General features: G+C 47.6%; 1 protein-coding gene across 17 annotated transcripts in view; it reads left to right on the top strand.

The window, feature by feature from the left end:
* Positions 1-19,691, top strand: part of SGMS1 (sphingomyelin synthase 1) — a 266,380-nt gene that overhangs the window by 197,239 nt on the left and 49,450 nt on the right. Inside the window, exon 1 of one of the 17 annotated variants that reach the window (XM_004764123.3) lies at positions 8,111-8,128. The exons of 15 other annotated variants lie outside the window; for them this stretch is intronic. The gene's annotated coding sequence lies outside the window, so the exon portion shown is untranslated. Of the gene's footprint in view, positions 1-8,110; positions 8,129-15,898; positions 15,918-19,691 lie in introns of those variants that run through there. One more of the 17 variants, XM_004764124.3, reaches the window with a different exon arrangement.

The raw sequence follows: 19,691 nt of genomic DNA, 5'->3' as shown, positions 1-19,691 counted from the left end.
GTATTTGCAAGCATATCCAAGCCAAGCGCCCAGGCCTGGTAGGGTTTCTGTGCATAGGCTTTGGAAATGTGTCTCACATGCAGAAGGCGTTCCCATGTCAGGGCTTCAGGTCACAGTTCTCCCACGGAAGCCCCTTGGAGCAGGTTCTATTCCTACCACCCCCTCATAGATTCCACACCTTTGTATTTCCTGGCTTCTGTGAATCAGTAACATCTGAGGAGAAAGCTTTTCCTTAAAGGAAAGAACGGATTTATCTCAAATACCTCTGGAACTTGAATGGTCGCTTAGGTGACAGCTATTGTGTTTTGTCATCTTTGGCACATCTTTGGGAAAGGCAGACTCTTCAGCTTGTGTTTGCCCTCAAAGCCGCGAACCCATGTTGATGTTTATTCAGTAAAGATAACTCGTGCACAGAGGCAGAGAGACCCAGACATCTATATAAACTCAGACATGTGTCTTCAGAACTTTTAAACATAGATTTTTCTCTCTTGTGGAAGGGGGCAGGGCTGGGACCTCATGTGTGTGTGGCTGGCTTGTTGTTAAAAATCGGCCCAGCTGTGTCCCCCCTCCCCCCACCTCCCTACCTTCCCACCTTCTGCTGTGGTGTGTCACGGCTGTCTGCGCTTGTGTCACAACTAGACTCGCCTCTACCCTTCACCATCTTCATCTCCCTTGACGGGGGATGTGCGTGATCCAAGGTTCAGGATCCTCCTTGAACTGGGGAGTGACAGTGTAAGGAGGCGCTGCCGGTGACCCATGGGGCCCCTTCCCCCACACAGGCTGTCAGCTGTTGTCAGAGGCCATGGCTGGGATGATCGCCCGCTGTCTGCGGAGCGGACAACTTGGATCCAAATCCACCAGCCACGCCAGAGAACTCAGAGGGCGAGATTCACTGCAGAGAGAATGGGTCAGGGATTTTGATGTAGAGAGGATTAACCGATGATTGTGGGTGTGTTTGTTGCCCTTGAGCTTAGTGCACAGTAATTTTGAGTCCGTTTAATAACCTAAATCAGCCAGTAATGTTCACATTTTGAGTGTCCCTACTTGCTGAGCTCCCAAGAGTGCTCTGAGGAACGAGACCTGTCTTACAAGTGATCTCACCTCACTCCTCGGAGCTTTCTTTCTTTTTTTTTTTTTAAGATTTATTTATTTATTTGACAGACAGAGATCACAAGTAGGCAGAGAGGCAGGCAGAGAGAGGGGGAAGCAGGCTCTCTGCTGAGCAGAGAGCCCTATGCAGGGCTCAATCCCAGGACCCTGGGATCATGACCTGAGCCGAAGGCAGAAGCTTTAACCCACTGAGCCACCCAGGCGCTGCTCCTCAGAGCTTTCTTTGTAATGGAGTCTCAGAGCTGCTGCTTTTGGAGAGTCAGAGGTGTGGGGACTTGGCTGATTTGAAGAGAATCTTTGAGTTCTTAAGTCAAGAGGGGGAAGATGGGGAAAATCACGTCATCTAGGGCCCGGTGTGGGCTTGGATGAGAGAAGGTCCTACTGTACTGAAGGCAGCCGCGATTTACTGAGCACCTGCTCTGTGCCTGGATTGTACTAAGTGCTTTGCAACTCTTTCTCTCATTTAATCCCGTGAAGTAGGTGGTTACAGTGTCCTTACATTTTATATACAAGGAGATTGGCTTGGAAAGGTGGTTAACTTTCTCAGTATCATAGAGTTTAAGTCTAGTTCTTTCTACTTTGTAACCGATTTGCCTTTTCCTTCACCCTCTGGTTCCAGTATATCCCCCCCTTCCAGGGTCCTGAATTTTTTTTACTCCCTCTTTGTGTACGCTTGGACTCCTGCTTCTTATAGATCTGTGAACATAGATTGATCTGAAACAAAGCATCCTGGGGAAGACAAAGAATGTTATCGTTTGAATTGACCTTTGCCTTGCTTTGCTCAATGCCTGGCTGGGCACGTGTGTGAGCTCATGGGCGTTGAAAATGCAGAGAAAAGAGAAGAGGTGGTATTTAACCTTGGCCTCCAGATGGGGCACACCAGGTGCCTGCTCTGTGGAGAAAAGGGGCTGAGATTTCCTCAGGGCAAACTGTACCCCTTTCATTCTTGTTCCAGATCTTCATCAGGGAAAGAGGGAAATACGAGGGTCCAGACCTTGGTGTGGATCCTTCGAGAGTCTTGTCGAGTACACTTGGCACCTGTGGTCTCATGATGAATTCGTGAATGGTGGAGTAGGGACAAATGGCATACACCACCACAAGCATCTATGGAACCTGGAGATAATGGTTTTGAGAAGTGGCCAGTCTTTGATGTGGTGTTGGGGCCATGTTTCTGGATGTGGGTCCCCTGATGCTGCTCCGTGTTGTCGCTCCCCGCGAAGCATACTTGACCCGTGTCACCAACAGTGCTGGGTCCTCATTCCTTCAGAGGGCTGCTAGCACAGCGGCTGCCCAGAGCGGCCCGGGACGGAGCCCACCTGGACTCGAAGCCCCCCTTTCCCTTCAGGACACTAACATGGTCTCAGACACCTTGGGTGGCACCTGTCTCTTCTAGCTCGTTCTGTTTGTCCTGCCTTCCCAAAGCGTTGAGTTTCATTTGTATAGAAACTGCTCACTTGGTTTCCAGACTCCAGTTCGTGGGTTAATGTTGAATTGAATCAGGTAATGACAGAAAGAGGCACAGCCCGCATGGACAGGTCAGGAGGCCGATGTCACCGAGTCTCAGTCAGCATCATCTGCCACTGGTCAGGCTGATGGTGGCCAGCGGCTGTGGCAAGGAGTGGTGCTCAGCCATCATGCGCCATCCAGTGTCATGAGGGCCTGGACTACAACTGCCCCGTGGTGGGGAAAGGAACTGTTCATGGCGGGGGTCCCGGGACAACCCCAGCAGCTTGTTCTGCTTGATTGTTACTGCAAATCCCATCATGACTCGCCCATATCCAGCGTGCTCGTTTGAAGGTGTTACCAGGGATGTGATCACACAAATGTAGCTATATGGCTGGGGAGAGCGGGGCGTCCTGTTCCCCGCCATCTTTGTACCAGCAGGAGAGGTGCCGTGGTCCACTGAGAACCCGTGCTCCCTCCCGGCTTGCTCAGGTGCCACTGCTGGGCTCCCCCCCCCCCCCGTGCTGTGAACGCTGGCAGGCGTCCACGCAGGTGACAGCATTGTTCTGCCTACGGTCATTAGTTCATGAAGTGTCATTAGCCCATACAGGGATTTGTTAATTTGGTTCATTACTTGACTTCCTTTAAGAGCTGGCCCTTAACTTCAGTTACTGTTCTTCTCACGCAGGAAAGGCTCGTACCAGTTATTACTTGCGAACCTCTTTGGCATTAAAGGAAAAGCAAAAGCCTAGAACACAGCAGCTCTCCCAGCCCGAACGTTGGAGTCAAACTTGATTAGCTTTCCTGCCCTTGAACTCAGACATGACCTAAATGAGAAGCAGGGGTTAGCTCTAAAGAATGGGCATTTTTTGCTTTTGCGTGTTTATTTTCACATAACCTCAGATTTACTTGGATGTCCATTTCCTAGTGCCTGGCCCCTGAGTTTGTCCAGACCTATCCAAAGACCACAGCTTCTGAGAAAACCCACAGTTGGACAGTTAATGGATAACCCAGCGGCAACAGGAGCGGGCTAGTGGCTCTGATTCTTGATCGAGTCTGGACAAATTCCGCCCTGTCATGAGTCATAAACTGTGGTCCAGAACAGAAAGAGCATCATCTGAGGCGTCAGGTGGGAGTCAGCACTGTGCCCTTGTCACCTGGGTGGCTGTCCCGGACTCATCTTCCTGGAAGGAAGAATTCCTGTAGCCTGTGATAGGCGTGTTGCTGTAGGATTCATGAGGTGGGCACTCAGACTCTATAGGTTCTAGCACTTGGATCTTTAGGTTCAGACCAGTTACAGATTGGGGTCAGGGACTTGTGGTCCAAAGCAGAATGGGAAACCTTCTAGGACTGGCATCATCCGTCAGGTAGGGACTGGTCAGTTTGGAAGAAGAGCTTCTCTTGTGTGGTGCATTTATATGGTGGAGTATCACTCAGCTGTCAGCGTTTACATCGACACAGATGGACCCTGGAGGGGATGATCCTGAGTGAGATAAGGCTGTGAGAGAGAGATAATTGTCTTACAGTTTCACTCATATGTAGAATTTAAGAACCAGCGCAGAGGACCCCAGGGGAAGGGTGGGAAAACTGAATGGGAAGTCAGGAGAAAGGGAAAGGAGCCATGAGAGACTCTTCACTCTGGGAAACAAACTGAGGATTGCTGGAGGGAAGGGGGTGGGTGATGGGGTGACCGGAGGAGGGGCATTAAGGAAGGCTCGTGATGTGATGAGCACTGGCTGTTATATAACACTGATCAATTATTGATCTCTGCATCTGAAACTCATGATGTGTACTATACGTTGGCTCATTGAATTTAAATTAAAAAAAAAAAGAAAAGTTTCTCTTAAAAGCTGAGAGAGAGGTGCCTGGGTAGCTTAGGGGGTTAAAGCCTCTGCCTTCCACTTGGGTCATGATCCCAGGGTCCTGGCATTGAGTCCCACATTGGGCTCTCTGCTCCGCAGGGAGCCTGCCTCCCCTTCTCTCTCTGCCTGCCTCTCTGCCTACTTGTGATCTCTGTGTGTCGAATAAATAAATAAGATCTTTAAGAAAAAAAAAAAAAAACTGAGAGTGGACAGGTAATGAGAAGGGGATGTACCTGCTTTACCCTTTGGCCAGAGGATTGGCGGATGTGGCAGTTTTCCCCCTGCTTTTGTAGTGTCCATATAAAGAGGATGTGTGACTCAGGTGATAAAGGTCAGGAGTCTGAACTTTCGGGTAATCAGTACCATGCTCTGGGAGCATAGGATGACTAGTGTTCTGAGGACATAAGATTGAAAGAATCCCCTTGGCTTGGGGGTTGGACCTTTATCGGCTCACCTGCCGAACCTTCAGGGGCTCTGCTGCTCCGCGGGCGCTCCTGGGTGTCCACACTGATAGAAAACCATTCTGCCAAGAGAATGTTTTTTTCTCATTGAGGGACATTTGTCAGGAAAGGTCTGTGGAGCTGTCCTGGGTCATTGGTCTCGGAACTCAGTACCTTTATCAAGTGGAGTTTCTAGAACAGCGTCTCCCTGTCGTCTGTGGTGGTGTTTCCTGACTCACGTCCGTCTTCAGTGCTGGGAAGACGGAGCTAGTGAGGGAGTGGACCGCACAACTGAAGCTTCCGTGGGCGTCTTCCCGGTCAACGCCAGGTGGTGGTTTGGACTTCCTCTGGTTCCCGTCAACCGTCTCCTGGGGGGCAGTCTTCCCCATCAGCGTCTGATTTTCGCCCTTCTCTTCTCTGGTGGACAAGCCCTGGCATCTTCTGGTAGAGGAACCAGACATATGTCCTCATTCTCTGAGCAAAGAGCTAGGGGACGAAGGCCCACCTGAGTGTGGGGTGACAGGTGGGTGACACTTGGGTGTACCATCTGGGTCAGGCTGCACTTTGTTCAGGGAATATCTTGCATAAGGGCAGGTGATCAAAGAGATGCTGGTTTTACTATATGTATGTGTGTTAAATCATCATATTCTCCACCTGAGAAAGGTAAGTGCCATCAAGACATGTTGGCTCCCGTAACTGGTGGTGAATGCGTGAGGCTTGCAGGACAGATCTGTGTTCTGGGAGTGTTGGCGCTCGCCCGAGCTGGTGTGGAATCCGCTGACTTACCCTTTGGTTTCATCCCACCGCGCCACAGAAATTTGTAGGTGCGTTTATTTTTCTTTTTTTTTCTGGGTACTTTCTGGTTTTGTGCATATCCATGTATTATTTTAAAAACAAACTGGGTTCCTACTAAATTTGAGCTTAAAAAACCATTTTCTTGCTGCAGTTTTTCCAAACAATTTTTTTTTTAAAGATTTATTTATTTATTTGACAGAGAGAGATTACAAGTAGGCAGAGAGGCAGGCAGAGAGAGAGAGGAGGAAGCAGGCTCCCTGCCAAGCAGAGAGCCCGATGTGGGACTCGATCCCAGGACCCTGAGATCATGACCTGAGCCGAACGCAGCGGCTTAACCCACTGAGCCAGCCAGGCACCCCTCCAAACAATTTTTAAGGAAGTGAAGTGAAGACTAAAATGACCTCCTTATCCTTATCACCCAGTGTTGACGGCTGTCTCTGAACTATGGTTCTGGGATGGGGAGGGCGGTATTTCAAAGCCAGTCTCAGGCATCGAATCATGTTGCCCCAACACTTAGTTCTCATGTCTGTTATCCAGTTATTTACTTTTTGTCTGTTGACTCTTCTTTCTCTTGTTCCTGAAATAACTTTTGGACTGTGCCCCTGCTGACGCTGTAAAGTTGTACGTGTCTGGCAGCCGCGCCCTTTGCGCAGTGCTCAGGGGCTGGCTGTCAGGGACCCTGAGGAGGACAGCCTCGGTGGCATGAAGTTACTGGGAGAACCCAGAGGTATGACTGCGGCCTCCCTGGCTGGTGGGGTTAAGTGGAAGGCGAGGCCTTTCCTTAGGATGTTGTAGATCCAAACCGAAATCCTGGTGACTGGTGTTGAGTAATGAAAACCTTAAAGAAACCCTAAGACGCCCCTTGGGGAGCATGGCTGGATCTTGTCTTAGTTCTGTAGTTCCCGGAGCAGAATGCTATTGATATAACCGCGTAGTCAAATCTCTTTTGGGCAGCGTTGCCTGGCTTTGAGATGTTTCCCTGTGGTTTGTCTCATCAGGCCCGACTGCAGAGCCCTGGGTGAGAAAGGTGTTGAACACTGCCCGGGTCAGTACTCAACTGATTTGACGTTAGTTCTCGGGTCCCCTGGCCCTGTGTCGGAGGGATTTGAGTTGCTTGGGAACCTATTGTGAAACAGGAGCATGGCTTTTTCTTTGCTCTTGAACATTGCTGTGGCAGATGTTGGAGAAATGCACAGAACAGTGGACCACATGCTGGAGGTACTTGGGGAAGGGCCAGGGGTGCAAGCACCCCTTTCTAGGGCAGATTCCTGCCATCACAGTCTCACCCCCGTGACCTTGGTTTCTTCCCATGACCTCTCTCCTTGGCTCTGACCAAACCCTGACCATGACCGCTGCCACTTTGACCTTGGCGCACAGGTTTACCTTGGTGATGGAATTCATTTGAGCCTAACATGCCTGAAATTTTTCCTGGGAACTGGAGGTCTTTGGTCCAGTAGAGACATTGTGTGGACGTGCCTCCACCCCCGTGCGAACTTGGTGCAAACATTGGATTTCCCAGTTCCTTTTTTTTTTTTTTGAAGACTTTATTTACTTGACACAGAGACAGAGATCACAAGTAGGCAGAGAGTCAGACAGAGAGAGAGGAGGAAGCAGGCTCCCTGCTAAGCAGAGAGCCCAATGCGGAGCTCAGTCCCGAGGACCCTGAGATCATGACCTGAGCTGAAGGCAGAGGCTTTAACCCACGGAGCCACCCAGGTGCCCCTTCCCAGTTCCTTTTAAAATGTCTAGATGTGAATATTTTATTGGCTAAAATTCCCCAAGGGAATAGAATGATTCTTCAGAGTTTATGTCCTATTTGGGGAATTTTTACAGCAGCAATTTCAAAATTTGTCTGTTTTGTTTCTCACAAAGATAATTTTTATTTCATCAGTTAAAATTGGTTTCCAGCTGAAGTGTCTTTCCTGCGGCAGCTGAATTTTGCAAAACACAGTGCAGGCGTTCATTTATTATACAGACTTAAAGTACCAACCATTTGAGTAAGAGTCAGACATAATTTTGGTGCAGGTCTTTTAACCGTGGTTTATTAGTCAAGGGATTCTTTATAGAAAATAGGTCAATCTAATTTTTCAATAAGAAGTTGCTTTGAAAAAGTTAAGAGAGAGCCAGCTAAAATCGGGGGTCGGGGGGATGTGTATTATGGAATATGTTACCTGGCAAGCTGTGCTGCTTCAAACGTTAAATTAGTCAAAACGGTGGTCAGCCAAGTGTTCTCAGAGGTTTTGGTTTTAACACATAAATAAAATGCAGATCTGCAATTAGTATGCAAGTGATGCCAATTGCAAATATGTAAATGATGCCACCAAATAATTAAGGAAGTGCTCAGAAGCAGTTTTGTTTGTGAAACAAAAAGTTTTGTACAAAGTCTGCTGAGACACGGGGCTTGTGAGCTCTTCCGTGTTTTGCAGGCACTGGGACACTGCGCGGAGCACATGTGGTGAAGAGGCCACGGAAGGGCAGGTCTGTCACTGATCCTGGGCCTGTGAACCCTGCTGGGATAACAGGGGGCCTTCATCTGGGGGAACTGGTGGTAGCTGGCCCGTGGGGAGACGTGGGGATGCAGACACACACACGAGGCCCACGGGTCAGGTTGCTGTGTGACCATGGGCGACGCACTTCGAAGCCCCAGTTTGTAAATCTGAAAGGTTCAGTTAGAGTGTGATCTTCAAATGAAGGTGCTTGAATCCCCCAGATAGGAGGTGGTGGGTCAAGAGGTGTGAAGTAACGTGATAAACACATTATTTCTTGTCGATTCGGGCAAAGGGGATGGTTTTGTGTGAAGCTCGCTGTGATTGTATTCTAGGGCAACACACAGAATTTAGGTGTGGTTTTATGGTAAATTGTAAACATGAAGTCTTGCCTCTCTTACAGTAGGGGCCCTAAGGCCCGTGCACCCAGACCCTAGGAGTCATGGGAGAAAGTGTTCAGAATGTTCTAGTTGCCAGATGACGTCTGAACTCTTTCCCTCATTCCTGACACCATTCCACTGGAAGAACAGGTCGGAGGCACCTTTCTCTTTTACTGCACTGTGTTCGTAGATTACTTGGACTGCCCGTTCCCGTTACATGGAGCCACTTAGACTCACTGTTTCATTCATTCTCTTGTAGCCCTTGAGTGCCCGCTCTGTGCTAGGCACGCTTTGGGACTTTTAATCAGCACATTTTCTGTTGTGATATTTAATTTACATAACCAGTCTTTGGAGTAGACGATACATTCACGTGGTTCCACATTTGGACCATCAGAGAGGGTCCCCAGGCATGGGGTGGGTCCCACCCTCGCTGCCCAGGTCTGCTCCCCCGGGTTGGTCTGCGGGGACTGCTTTGAAGCCCTCAAGCAGTATTTTGTGTGTGTCTCTTACACAGATGGTGTGCTACAATACATAGACATTTTCCCCTTCACTTCTTTCATTTAACAATTAGTTTTGCATTTTTTTTTTTATAATTCCTGAGGGACGCCCCTCAAACGGTTAGCACAGGTCATCAGAAGGCTGGGGCTGGGGAGGCTGGGTCACCTCCCACCCGTCTGCCCTGGAAAGCGCGTCTGGGTTGGAATCTGGCACGCAGGGACGTGCTGCTTCTGTAGTGAGCAGCGACGGAGTGTGAGGTAAGCCTGTTCACACAGACTCATGTAAACGTGTTTTGGGGGAACAGGTCACGGCTGTGTCTGGGGTGGAGGTTGGGAGCTCTTCAGAGCCTGGGACCCGGGGGCTGAAGGTAGGAGCTGGGGACAGGCTCTCAGAAAGAATCACAGTCATGTTTGTGTGCCTTTGCCTGAGAGGTTGGGAAGTCGACATTGTGTGGAAGGAACTTCCTGGGCGGTTTGTTCCCTAATGTGACCCCCGCTGTCACAGGTGTGACTTGTGCTCAAGAATGGTCTGTGTGACAGATGGAGCTTGAGACGACAGAAGTCTGTCCTCAGCTTGGGCTCTGGACAGGAAACCTGCTCTTGTCTCCCAGCTGTGGAGCAAGCGTGGAGATGGTGAACGTGCGAGCCTGGGCCAGGAGTGGACGAGGCGGGTGGACCCTGTGCTTGGAACCCCCAGTGGCGGTGACCCATGAGCATGCCCCCCGAGGTGGCAGGGAAGGAAGGGAGAAGAATTTGTGGTAACAAGGCGTGTGGTAACAGTGCCTTTGAGGAACTCAAAACACATTCTGGAATCTTCTGTTGGCATTGCCTCCCAGTGTGATGAGAAGGGAAGGGACAGCATCCTCACTTGGGGCCACACACCCCTGAGTGTAGGGCACACGGGGTTGGAGCCCGCTCTCAGAACCCTGCTCTGGCGTGTGACCTCAAGCACCACAGCTCACATCTCTGGCCTTGGTCCTAACCCTTTCATAGGGATTCTTACTCTTTCTCATAGGATTGCTTTGCTTTCAGTGAGCATGTCTGTAAAAAGCTTAGGTCCTAGTAAACTCGGAGTACTTAGCTGTTCTCGGCTCTTCTTGCCAGGAGGTGGGAGTAGGAAGCGAGAAAGCAAGTCACGGACCTTCCCTCTCACACGCACAGCAGAAGTGTGCTAAAGAAGGGCCTTAGGGTTTTTTTCTTTTGTTTAGAGAGAGCATGTGAGTCAGGGTAGGGGACGACGGGGAGAGAGAATCTTAAGCAGGCTTGATGCCCAGTGTAGAGCCCAACGCAGGGCTTGAGATCATGACCTGAGCCGAAAAGGTCAAGATGCGCAGCCGACTGAGCCACCCAGGCGCCCATGGCCTTGGATTCTTGGTCCTGCTCAGTTCTTGGCTTAAACTGCCCTCTGCACATTCAGAGCTCTTCAAAGTCATTTAGAGGTCACCAGGGCCCCTGGGAGTCTGAGCGTTGGTGTCTGTCAGGTGGGTTTGCTCCGAGAACACATGCGTTGCTCTGATATTTTGGTAATTAACAGCTAAGCTGCAGGATGTCATACCGTCTGTCATGCGTACAAGTGTGTCTCTTGTTACTCTCACCTGTTTGTGGGTTGGACGTGGCTTTCCGAGGCTGAGGCCATGGTGCAGTGATTGGTTTTACGATTCTTCATAGGCTCTGATGGAGAATTGTTTCAGGTGTCAGCTTGAATACCCAGACCCCTCAGGATTTGTTTAAAGTTTATTTTCTGGTTCCTTTGGGATTAGATTTGTCTTCTAAATGGGGGATTGTCTCATCATAGATTTTAACTCCCACAGCAACAGGGGCCAGCCTGCTGCAGCCTGCTGCAGGGAGAGATGAGCTGCTGGCTCTGCACGGACCTTCCCTCTCACACGCACAGCAGAAGTGTGCTAAAGAAGGGCCTTAGGGTTTTTTTCTTTTGTTTAGAGAGAGCATGTGAGTCAGGGTAGGGGACGACGGGGAGAGAGAATCTCTCAGCCCCCACCCCAGCCCTCCAGCCTCCCCCAACAGTGCCCCAGACCCACCTTTTGATGGAACATTTGAGACTTTCCAGGCACTGAGTGTTTTACCTGTGTTTCTCCTTCTGTCTTCTTCAGAACCTTGTGATGGCCTTGTGACAACTTCTTAGGTGGTATCGTCCCTACTGCACCCAGGGAAGGTGGGGGAGTTCAACCACCCTGTGGTCACATGGCAGGAACTGATGGAGTGGGCACAAGAAGGCCCATCCCCCTGATTCCAGAATCTGTGTTCTTAGCCCGACCCTTGCAATGGTCATAGTCGCTATGGCTTGTCAACAGTTCTCCGAGGTTACCACCTGCGAGCATTACTAGTAATAAGACATGGGGACGTCAGCTTGTCCTGCGATGCCCTGAAGAGGATACAGCATCGCTTCTGAGGTGTTCTTGCCCAGAATGCACAACCTCAAGCTGACCCGGAGAGAGCATCTGACAGACACCCTTCCAGGTACCTCCTGCGGGCCGTGGTGTCAAGGCCCGGAAGTGCGAGGACCGATAGAGGACGGACCACATGTTGGGGGAGACAGAGGGGAGGGGGCACTGCAAGGACATGGGGGAAGTGTAAACAAGGTCCATCTCTTGGTCACTGAGGGCACGACAGCATTCATTTCCTGGTGTTGATAACTGTACTCTGGCCATCTCAGTTGTTCACAGAAAGGAAACTGGGTAAAGGGTACACCTCCATTTTCTGTGCTATTACTGCAGCTTTTCCCTACATTTCACATTGTTTACAACAAAAAGGCAAAGAAAATACTTATTTAGCCACCTGAGATTGATAGTATTTATTCTCATTTTAGAGTTGAGGAAAACAAGAAACTTAAATGTTCGGTAACCTGCCCAAGATCACACAAACAGTAGCCAGCCGTTGTTAGCGAAGGAAGGAGGGAGAATTCAGACCCGTTCTGGGACATTCTGGCCCCTACTGGAAGCACCAGGCCTGTGGCTGCTTCAAGTTTAAGTGTGTGTTTGAGAGATAGCAACCACGGCCACACTCCAGTCAGAAAAGAGTATCTGTGCCTGTTGAGAGAAAAGCAGTGCACATTAATAATGTAGAATTTTATATGTATATATATTTATATGTATGTATGTATATGTTTTGTGTGTATATGAAACAGTTTTAAGAGAATTTTATATTTAAGGCAATTTTAAAAAATCACATGAAGCGCAGTCGAAGTCAAAGTTACATAATTTTTACCAAGGATGTGGAAACTGTTCATTATAAGGCTGTCGTGATCTTTTTTCCAAATAATTTCTATATCCTGTGTCTCCAAATTACATATACTGCGTTCCTCTCTCTTGGTGTTCTTTCAGATTTTTCTTGCAGAGTTGGCACGGTTACACGTGTGATGTTTACACTGTTTAATTCAAATGACACAAGAAGAAAATCATCCTTCTGTCTTGCTTGATTAAAAGATTGATGGTTTGAAAAAAACATGTTTACAAAAAACAGACAGGATTGGGGGCGCCTGGGTGGTGTAGTGGGTTAAGCCTCTGCCTTCGGCTCAGGCCATGGTCTCAGAGTCCTGGGATCGAGCCCCGCATCGGGCTCTCTGCTCCATGGGAGAGCATGCTTCCTCCTCTCTGTCTGCCTGCCTCTCTGCCTACTTGTGATCTCTGTCTGTCAAATAAAGAAATAAAATCTTTAAATAAATAAATAAACAAACAAACAAGATTGTTCTAAAACTTCAGGCCAAACAGAATACAAGTTTGAAAGAAAATCCTGTATGAATTTTTAAAATCCTGATACACTAAAATTGCAACAAAAGTCCTTTTAATAAAGGAAGAGGTGGATTATTCTCTCTGTTCATCTCAATAACTCAATGAGAAATTCTGGATAATTCCTTGATATAATAGTATTAAAACTGTGGTACAAAGATCTAACCTGGAACCCCTTTCTGAGCCTCCACGTCCTCCCTGGTAAAATAGAGGTACAATAAACTTAGCCAGAATTTTTGCTGAGAGAATCCGATAATTTTATAGCTTATAAAGTACCTATAAATAAAAGCTATAAGCATTCAGTTTTCTTTATTTTGCTTTTTAAGAAAGCACTTTCTTCCTTCTTGGTAAGAAGCCGTTGTACTTTGTAACTCCTGCTGGACTTAATAACCCGCTTCTGAAGACCTTGACCTTTGCTGTTTCGATTTCCACGTGTTTGGTGTTTCTGGGAACGACGGAAGCAGGTTGCTCTGTGCCGAGCCTGCTTCAGCCGGCATACGGTGGTGGTGTTGATACTGGCATGTGATTCCCATGGTCCTGTGATGAAACTGGCGGCTCATAAAAATGAAGCCCAGGGTGTCAGGCCTGGGGAGTCCATGAGACCAGAATGATCTCAGGGGCTACTTTTGCTGTAACTTAGATCTTGTCCGCTCGAGACAGTCTGGCAGCTCACAGGACTCTGTTGATAACAGAAGATAAGGGGGTGTGTTGGGATTTGGGGGGATGGTGGGGTGGAAGAAGGGATGTATGTGTGTATGTGTGTGTTGGGGGAGGGTATCCACCTTTCAAACAGCAATCTGTTTTTACAGTCTTTTGTGAGAAAAATATTAAGGATTCATGATACGAAATTTTTGAGCTGTAAGAAGGAAAGTGGGGGGGTTAAGTTGCCGGGAGTAACTGTCCTGAGTTTGGCATGTAGACCCAAACTCTCATTTTCCGGTCGTGTAGATCTCTCTATGATACAGTCATCACAAAACCACGACTGAGCTGTACATAGACCGCACAGAAGCTTGCTTAAAAAAAAAAAAAAATCGGCAGCACACAGTATCACGTGTATCTTTCCGTATCCTCGCAGGCTTTCCAGAAAGACCGTTTATCACAGTGTAGAGTTGCTCATTAAGGGTACTGATTCCATTGGTCGGTGTCCTGTTGTACCGGAGGACTCTTCCCAGAGATGGACTGAGGCCAGCTGAGACCCACAGGTCAAAAATCAATTAAATGTAATCTCAGCTCTTATTTTCCCAAGCTTACCACCATGTAAAGTTGGCCTAGTATAAAAGGCACAGATATGTATGTCTAGTAGTTTTGACCTCAGGAGTTCCAGAGGATCTAAGGAGAGAAGGTCTGTCTTCCACTCTGAGGTAGCTCAGCTCTGGGACAGGGTGGGTTAGCAGAGCCTGCGGGGGGACTGGGCCAGGGTCTGCTCCATTTTCCTTTCATCCTGACCAGCATTTCCACTGCCAGCGGGTTGGATGGGTTTCCAAAGATGCAGGGGACCTTAAGCCCCACGAAGAGGCGGGGGCCAGGGAGGGTGAAGTCTGGGACTGGCTGGACTTGAGAATTCTTCAGTAATCTTTCCTCTCTTCCCTCTCTCTTTCTCCTTGTCCTCTCGTACTCTCTGTCATGTTTATTTTTTTTTTTCAAGCACAGAGTGGTACATGATTATTGCATAGAAATCACATACGGACAAGTGATGCCGTTGCTCCCCCCCACCCCGCCCCAGTCTCCAGCCTCGCTGTCCCATAGCCTCTGACTGTGTGTACTTGTAGACTTTTTATGCTTATACACGTGGGTGTACATCTATATAGCAAAATACATATGTTTTATTTCATTTATTTATTTATTTTAAGTAGGCTCCATGCCCCACATGGAGCCCAGAGTGGGGCTTGAACTCAGAACTCAGTCAAGACCTGAGCTGAGGTCAGGAGTCGGACACTTAAACCAACAGAGCCCCCCAGGCGCCCCCCAGATACATTTCGAAATGAAAATAATCCACACTTCCATGTCACAGACACGCTGGCAACCACAGGTGCACCTCATCTTCTGATAACCATGTGGCCTGTGGTGAGGAGGTTCCACATTGTTTTATCCAGATCACGATGAAGGAGGTTTCGATGCTTCTGCTCTACCCTCATGGCTGCAGTGAATGCTTCTGAACCAACATCTTGACTTGTTAATAAGTCTGTAAGCCGGATTCTTAGGAATTCTGCGACAACAAGTAGGATGTGGATTTGGTAACGAACGTCACATTGCCTTACATGAAGGTTGCGACAGTCTTCCCTGGTCTGATTATTTCTGCTCGTGCTGAACCTTACATGCATTCCTTGTATTTATCTCCTGTTCCACACTCTTGGTACTTTCGGTTCTGTTTATCCTACCTGTCGGGTTCTCCCCGTCGCTCTACCCGGATCATCGGTTCTCACCATGGGAGATACTCACGGCTTTTTAAGAATGGCTGCCCGGGACAGCGGGGAGTTGTCAAACAAAACTCATACTCATTCGGGGAATAACGAAGTAACTCTGGGTTCAGTGGCTTATTCTGCCATTCTTGTGGACACGGGTTTGCTACTGCTTCGTGGTGGTAACCGTCACCAGGGTCAGTTCCGAGTAAGTGTGGATACACGAGGTACTAGTCATGGTTCCATGTGCTCATTCGCTGAACAAGTGTTTACTATTGGAGCCAGAGGAACCTCGCTGGGCAGGAGCGTGGTGTGTGCTCCTGGGACTCCCGGAGTGTCCCGGACACTGTTCAGTGCTTAGTACGTGCTTATTAGTAAATGGTTTTATTCTCATGATGTGCCTGGGCTCTTAGAGATATGGATAATTTTCAGTCCTTAGCTCTTAGTGTGGCTCTGTTTATACCAAAGAGAAAAGCTCATTACGAGTATAAATAGAAGGTGATTTTGAGCATGCGTCTTCAGCGTGGTTGCAGTGCCTGTCGCCCTTGCCAGGGTGCGTGGGTCATGTGCTCTCTGAATGCTGACCAAGTCCCCTTTATGGACAGGGAGTCTCTGGAACGTGCCCGAGGTCAGCACAAGCAGGGCTTATTTTAGACGAGGACCTTACGTTCTGTGTGTAACTTGATTCCCCCAACATAGGCGTGGAACACGATGCAGAAATGGTATGGCCACCCACGGGACCGCCCCTGTTACTTACTGGTAAGAACGTAGTTTTCAGAAATAATTTGGAAAGCCGCTTTTCGCACTTTTTGTTGCTAAATACCCTCCTTATCAAGAGATTCTTTCTTCCCAAATGTAGGGTACAATTGCCATTCTTAGTCATTTTCCAGTTTCGATCTTCACGACTGCTGTTTTGTCCTTTTACAAATGAAATCCATAGTTTCCCTTGCTCCTTGTTTCTCTTTTATGCCGAAATAACCTGTGACATTTGGAAGTGAAATGGTTTGATCCCACAGTTTGCATCCTTAACTCATTTGACAAGACGGTGAAATGCTTTTAATGAGCTGGGCCTGCTTTTCAGGTTATGATAACATAATGTTCTCCTTGGACATGATACTGACATTTTGTCAAATGGTTTAGGTTGTTAACGCATGCAGAATTTGGGGGTGGAAGTGAGCATTCCATGATCTGGGCATTAAAAAAACACAGCTTAGGACCTACGCCTGCAGCTCTGTTCCAGTGGTCAGGCTCTGTTAGGGATGGGGTGCTTAGCGACGGGCCATCTCGCCATCCTTTTGCTCTGGTCGGCCTGATTCCCCTCTCCTGCCCCAGCCAGGCCTCAGCTGCCACTTCAGATGAATGAACAGTCCATCCATAAAGAACCTCATTCTTGTTCTTTCTGAAGCCACTGGGCAACGCCTGTAAGGTGTCCTGTTGCTCAGGATGGTACTGTGTCCCCACTGTGACACTCAACCAACCTGACCCAGCGTCCTCCCTATGGGGATTTTGGTCACTTTGAAAAAAAAGGGAGGGCTTCATTTTAGGTGGCAAATGACTGTGTTTATAATTCGGAGGGTAAAGTCATATTTTTACTCTAATTCATTGTGTAAATATGAAATTATAAATTTTCTCTGATTACGTTCAGTTTTGCATTTTGTGGTGTTAACTCTGGATTTTCTTTTTACTTTGCCTGTGGCAAAGAAAAAAAAAACTGAGCTACCTCTTTGAACCTTCTCCTTAAGCATAACAATTGGATGGCTGATTTCTTTTGCATCCTTTTGCATGTTTGCATGCTTAAGTTCTTAAGTCAGTGTGGCTCCTGTCATTATCTTTTCCTACTAAAGGAGAAAGCGGTATAATTAAAGGATGTATGTTTTCCCATCTGAAAATCCTAGCTGTATTTCTTTTTAAAAGGATATTTATTTTTTAATGAATTTTTTTGATGATGTATTTTATGGATTTATTCTCTTTTTATAGGTGAGAGAATATGAGTTTTCAAGAGCATAATCTATTTATTGTCACACTCTGAAGAATCTGGATTTAAGACCAGTGTTCTTAGAGTCAGATACTGGCAACTGCCTTCCTTATCCAGTATTTATTTTTTCACTCATGGAGCAGAGATTTATATTGAGTGCCGAGCATGGTGCTAGCTCTTGGGATACTGTAGGGGAAAAATACAACGAGCCTTCCTTCACGGAGCTTCCAAGGTGGTAGGACAGAAAGATACTCTCACTAAGGGAGATGATGTGGGTCGGGGGATGATCACAGAGGGTTATCAGAAGGGATCACATAAGAGTGGAGACCTGGAAGGTGAGTGAGGAAGAAGGTGACCGGGTCTGGGTTTGCAATGACTGTTCAAAGGTCCTGAGGCCATCAGGAACTAGAAGCAGACTCCTGTAATTAAAGTGTACGGGGGCGGCACTTGGCCGTACAAGGGCAGGAAGGGTCTTGTAAGCTATGTAACAGTTGAGCATGGGTTTTATTCTCAGAGTGGTGGGAAGCACTGCAGGATTTCAAAGATGGGAGTCACAGAGTTTAAGAAATTCTTGTTGCCGCCTTATGGAGAATGCAGTTGGGAGTTTGGGCTAGTGGTGAGCAGAGGAGGTTGAGGCAGGAATTCCCCTGAGGTGTGGCGTGGAGCCACAGTGGTGGTGTGGAAGGAGGGAGATGGGAATGGGTTCAGGATACTTCAGAAGTGGGATTGACAGAATGTGCAGATGCTGGAGGGTTTTGTTTTGTTTTTTTTGTTTGTTTGTTTTAATTGTGGTTCTTTTTCATCTTTGGTAGCTCAGTAGCTGTGATTGTTTTTCATTGGTGAGATTGAATTTTTTTTCCTCCACATTTGTTGGTTGGCTGTGCATGTGTGATTGGCCTACTTCTAATCTTTGTTTAAAGTCTTTTCCTTAACTGATTTTTTAGGAGTTCTTTTACTTGCAATCGGGGACAAATAAAAAATGTTTTGCCCGGTGTTTTCATTTGTGAAGTATTTGGCCAAGTGTTTCCATGGTGGTTTGTCCAGTGCTGTGGTTCGTACTTGGCATCACGTTTGTGTTAGTGTTAGAGACTTCATAAATGCGTGTGAACTTGAGAGGACACTTCATGACCCATTCACAATGTACTTCACCATGATACAGCACAGGGATATGCGTTCGAAGCTTGTTGAGAGTAAAGAACATATTTGAACAGAGAGCAAACTATTGGGGCATAGATGAAAGGGGCGAAGGGGTGTGGGAAGTACAGACCTCCAGTTACCGAATGAATGAGCCACGGGCATGAAGGGGTCGGCACAGGAACAGTCACTGGCACTGAGTAGTGTCCTGAACTGATGGATGGGAGCTACACTGGAGTTGAGCGCAACGTCACACATAAAGAGGTTGAATCACTGTGTCATACACCTGAAACTCATGTCACCTTGTGTGTCAGCTGTCCTCCACATTTTTTTCTTTTTAAAAAAACTTGTATTTCACTGAATGAACTACAGCCTTTGCTGTGCTTTTTCAGACTTTCTGGTTTTTCACCTCACCCCTTGCTAACCAATTCTACAACTTACACAGTGTTTTTACAGTTCAGCTTTTGTCACTGATGTGGGGTTATCATGTGCAAGGTTCTAGTTTTGTTTCATGAGGTTACAGTAGCCAGAGAATAGAGTTTATTAAATTGTTGTGTAGAGCAAGAATAAATGTCTAAGCGATTGTCTTGTTGGGTGAGGTGCGGGATGGCTCTGATTTACAGTATGGTTTCCTAGAACTGGACGCGGCCACGTTGTTGATAGCAGGGTCTCGAGATGCACGTTAGAATCAGATGGGTCTGGTGGAAGTAACGTCAGTTGGGGGGTTGAAAGAGAGGTTCTAGTTCTTGCAATTGGATTGCCTCCTTGTATTGTTTGGGTGTGGGATCTCTGCTGGAGGGGGTCTCCCAGATCTTTACTGCTTGGGAAGGGTGCCTGGGTGTGTGAGTTCGTGGGCTCTCTGCTGCCCCCTGGTGGTATTCTACCTTAGTCCATAGCTGTCTCTGAGGCCCTTTTCCAGCTGAACTTTGGTGCTAGGAGCCACTGATCCATTAACAGAGAAGTACACTGTGTAGCATAACTATGGAGCAGTTAAACCTCTATGTTGTACGCCTGAAACTAATGTAACTTTGTGTGTCAGATATTCTCAAATGAAAAATCATTTTTAATCTAAAAAATAAAGAAGCTCACTGAACGGGGGCCCTGGAAGTTTGAGAAATTATCAGATAGTTAGAATCAAGAAGTCATGGGCAATGGTGACCAGAGAGAAGTTGATGTATTGTTAGAGACTCACTTTTTAAGAGTTGGTTTAGCTTTGGTTGGGGGAAAATGCTTCATGCATCTTTTTCTGAACATGGGAATAAAGGTAGAGGAGACCCCCACTTGCTTTCTCGAGATCCTTTATTCTGTTGACTTCCAGGGAACCAGATGGGGTCCAGGGCCCGAGCCAGGCAGGGGAACATTTTGTGGGCAAATACGGCAGGCATGTGGCAGTGTCCTCATGGGAAATGCTGCCCAGCAGACGT

Source organism: Mustela putorius, unplaced genomic scaffold (assembly GCF_011764305.1).
Source record: "Mustela putorius furo isolate JIRA1106 unplaced genomic scaffold, ASM1176430v1.1 tig00000577_pilon_pilon_pilon, whole genome shotgun sequence".
NCBI classification, from domain to species: domain Eukaryota; kingdom Metazoa; phylum Chordata; class Mammalia; order Carnivora; family Mustelidae; genus Mustela; species Mustela putorius.
This window is presented reverse-complemented; position numbering and strand designations above follow the sequence as displayed.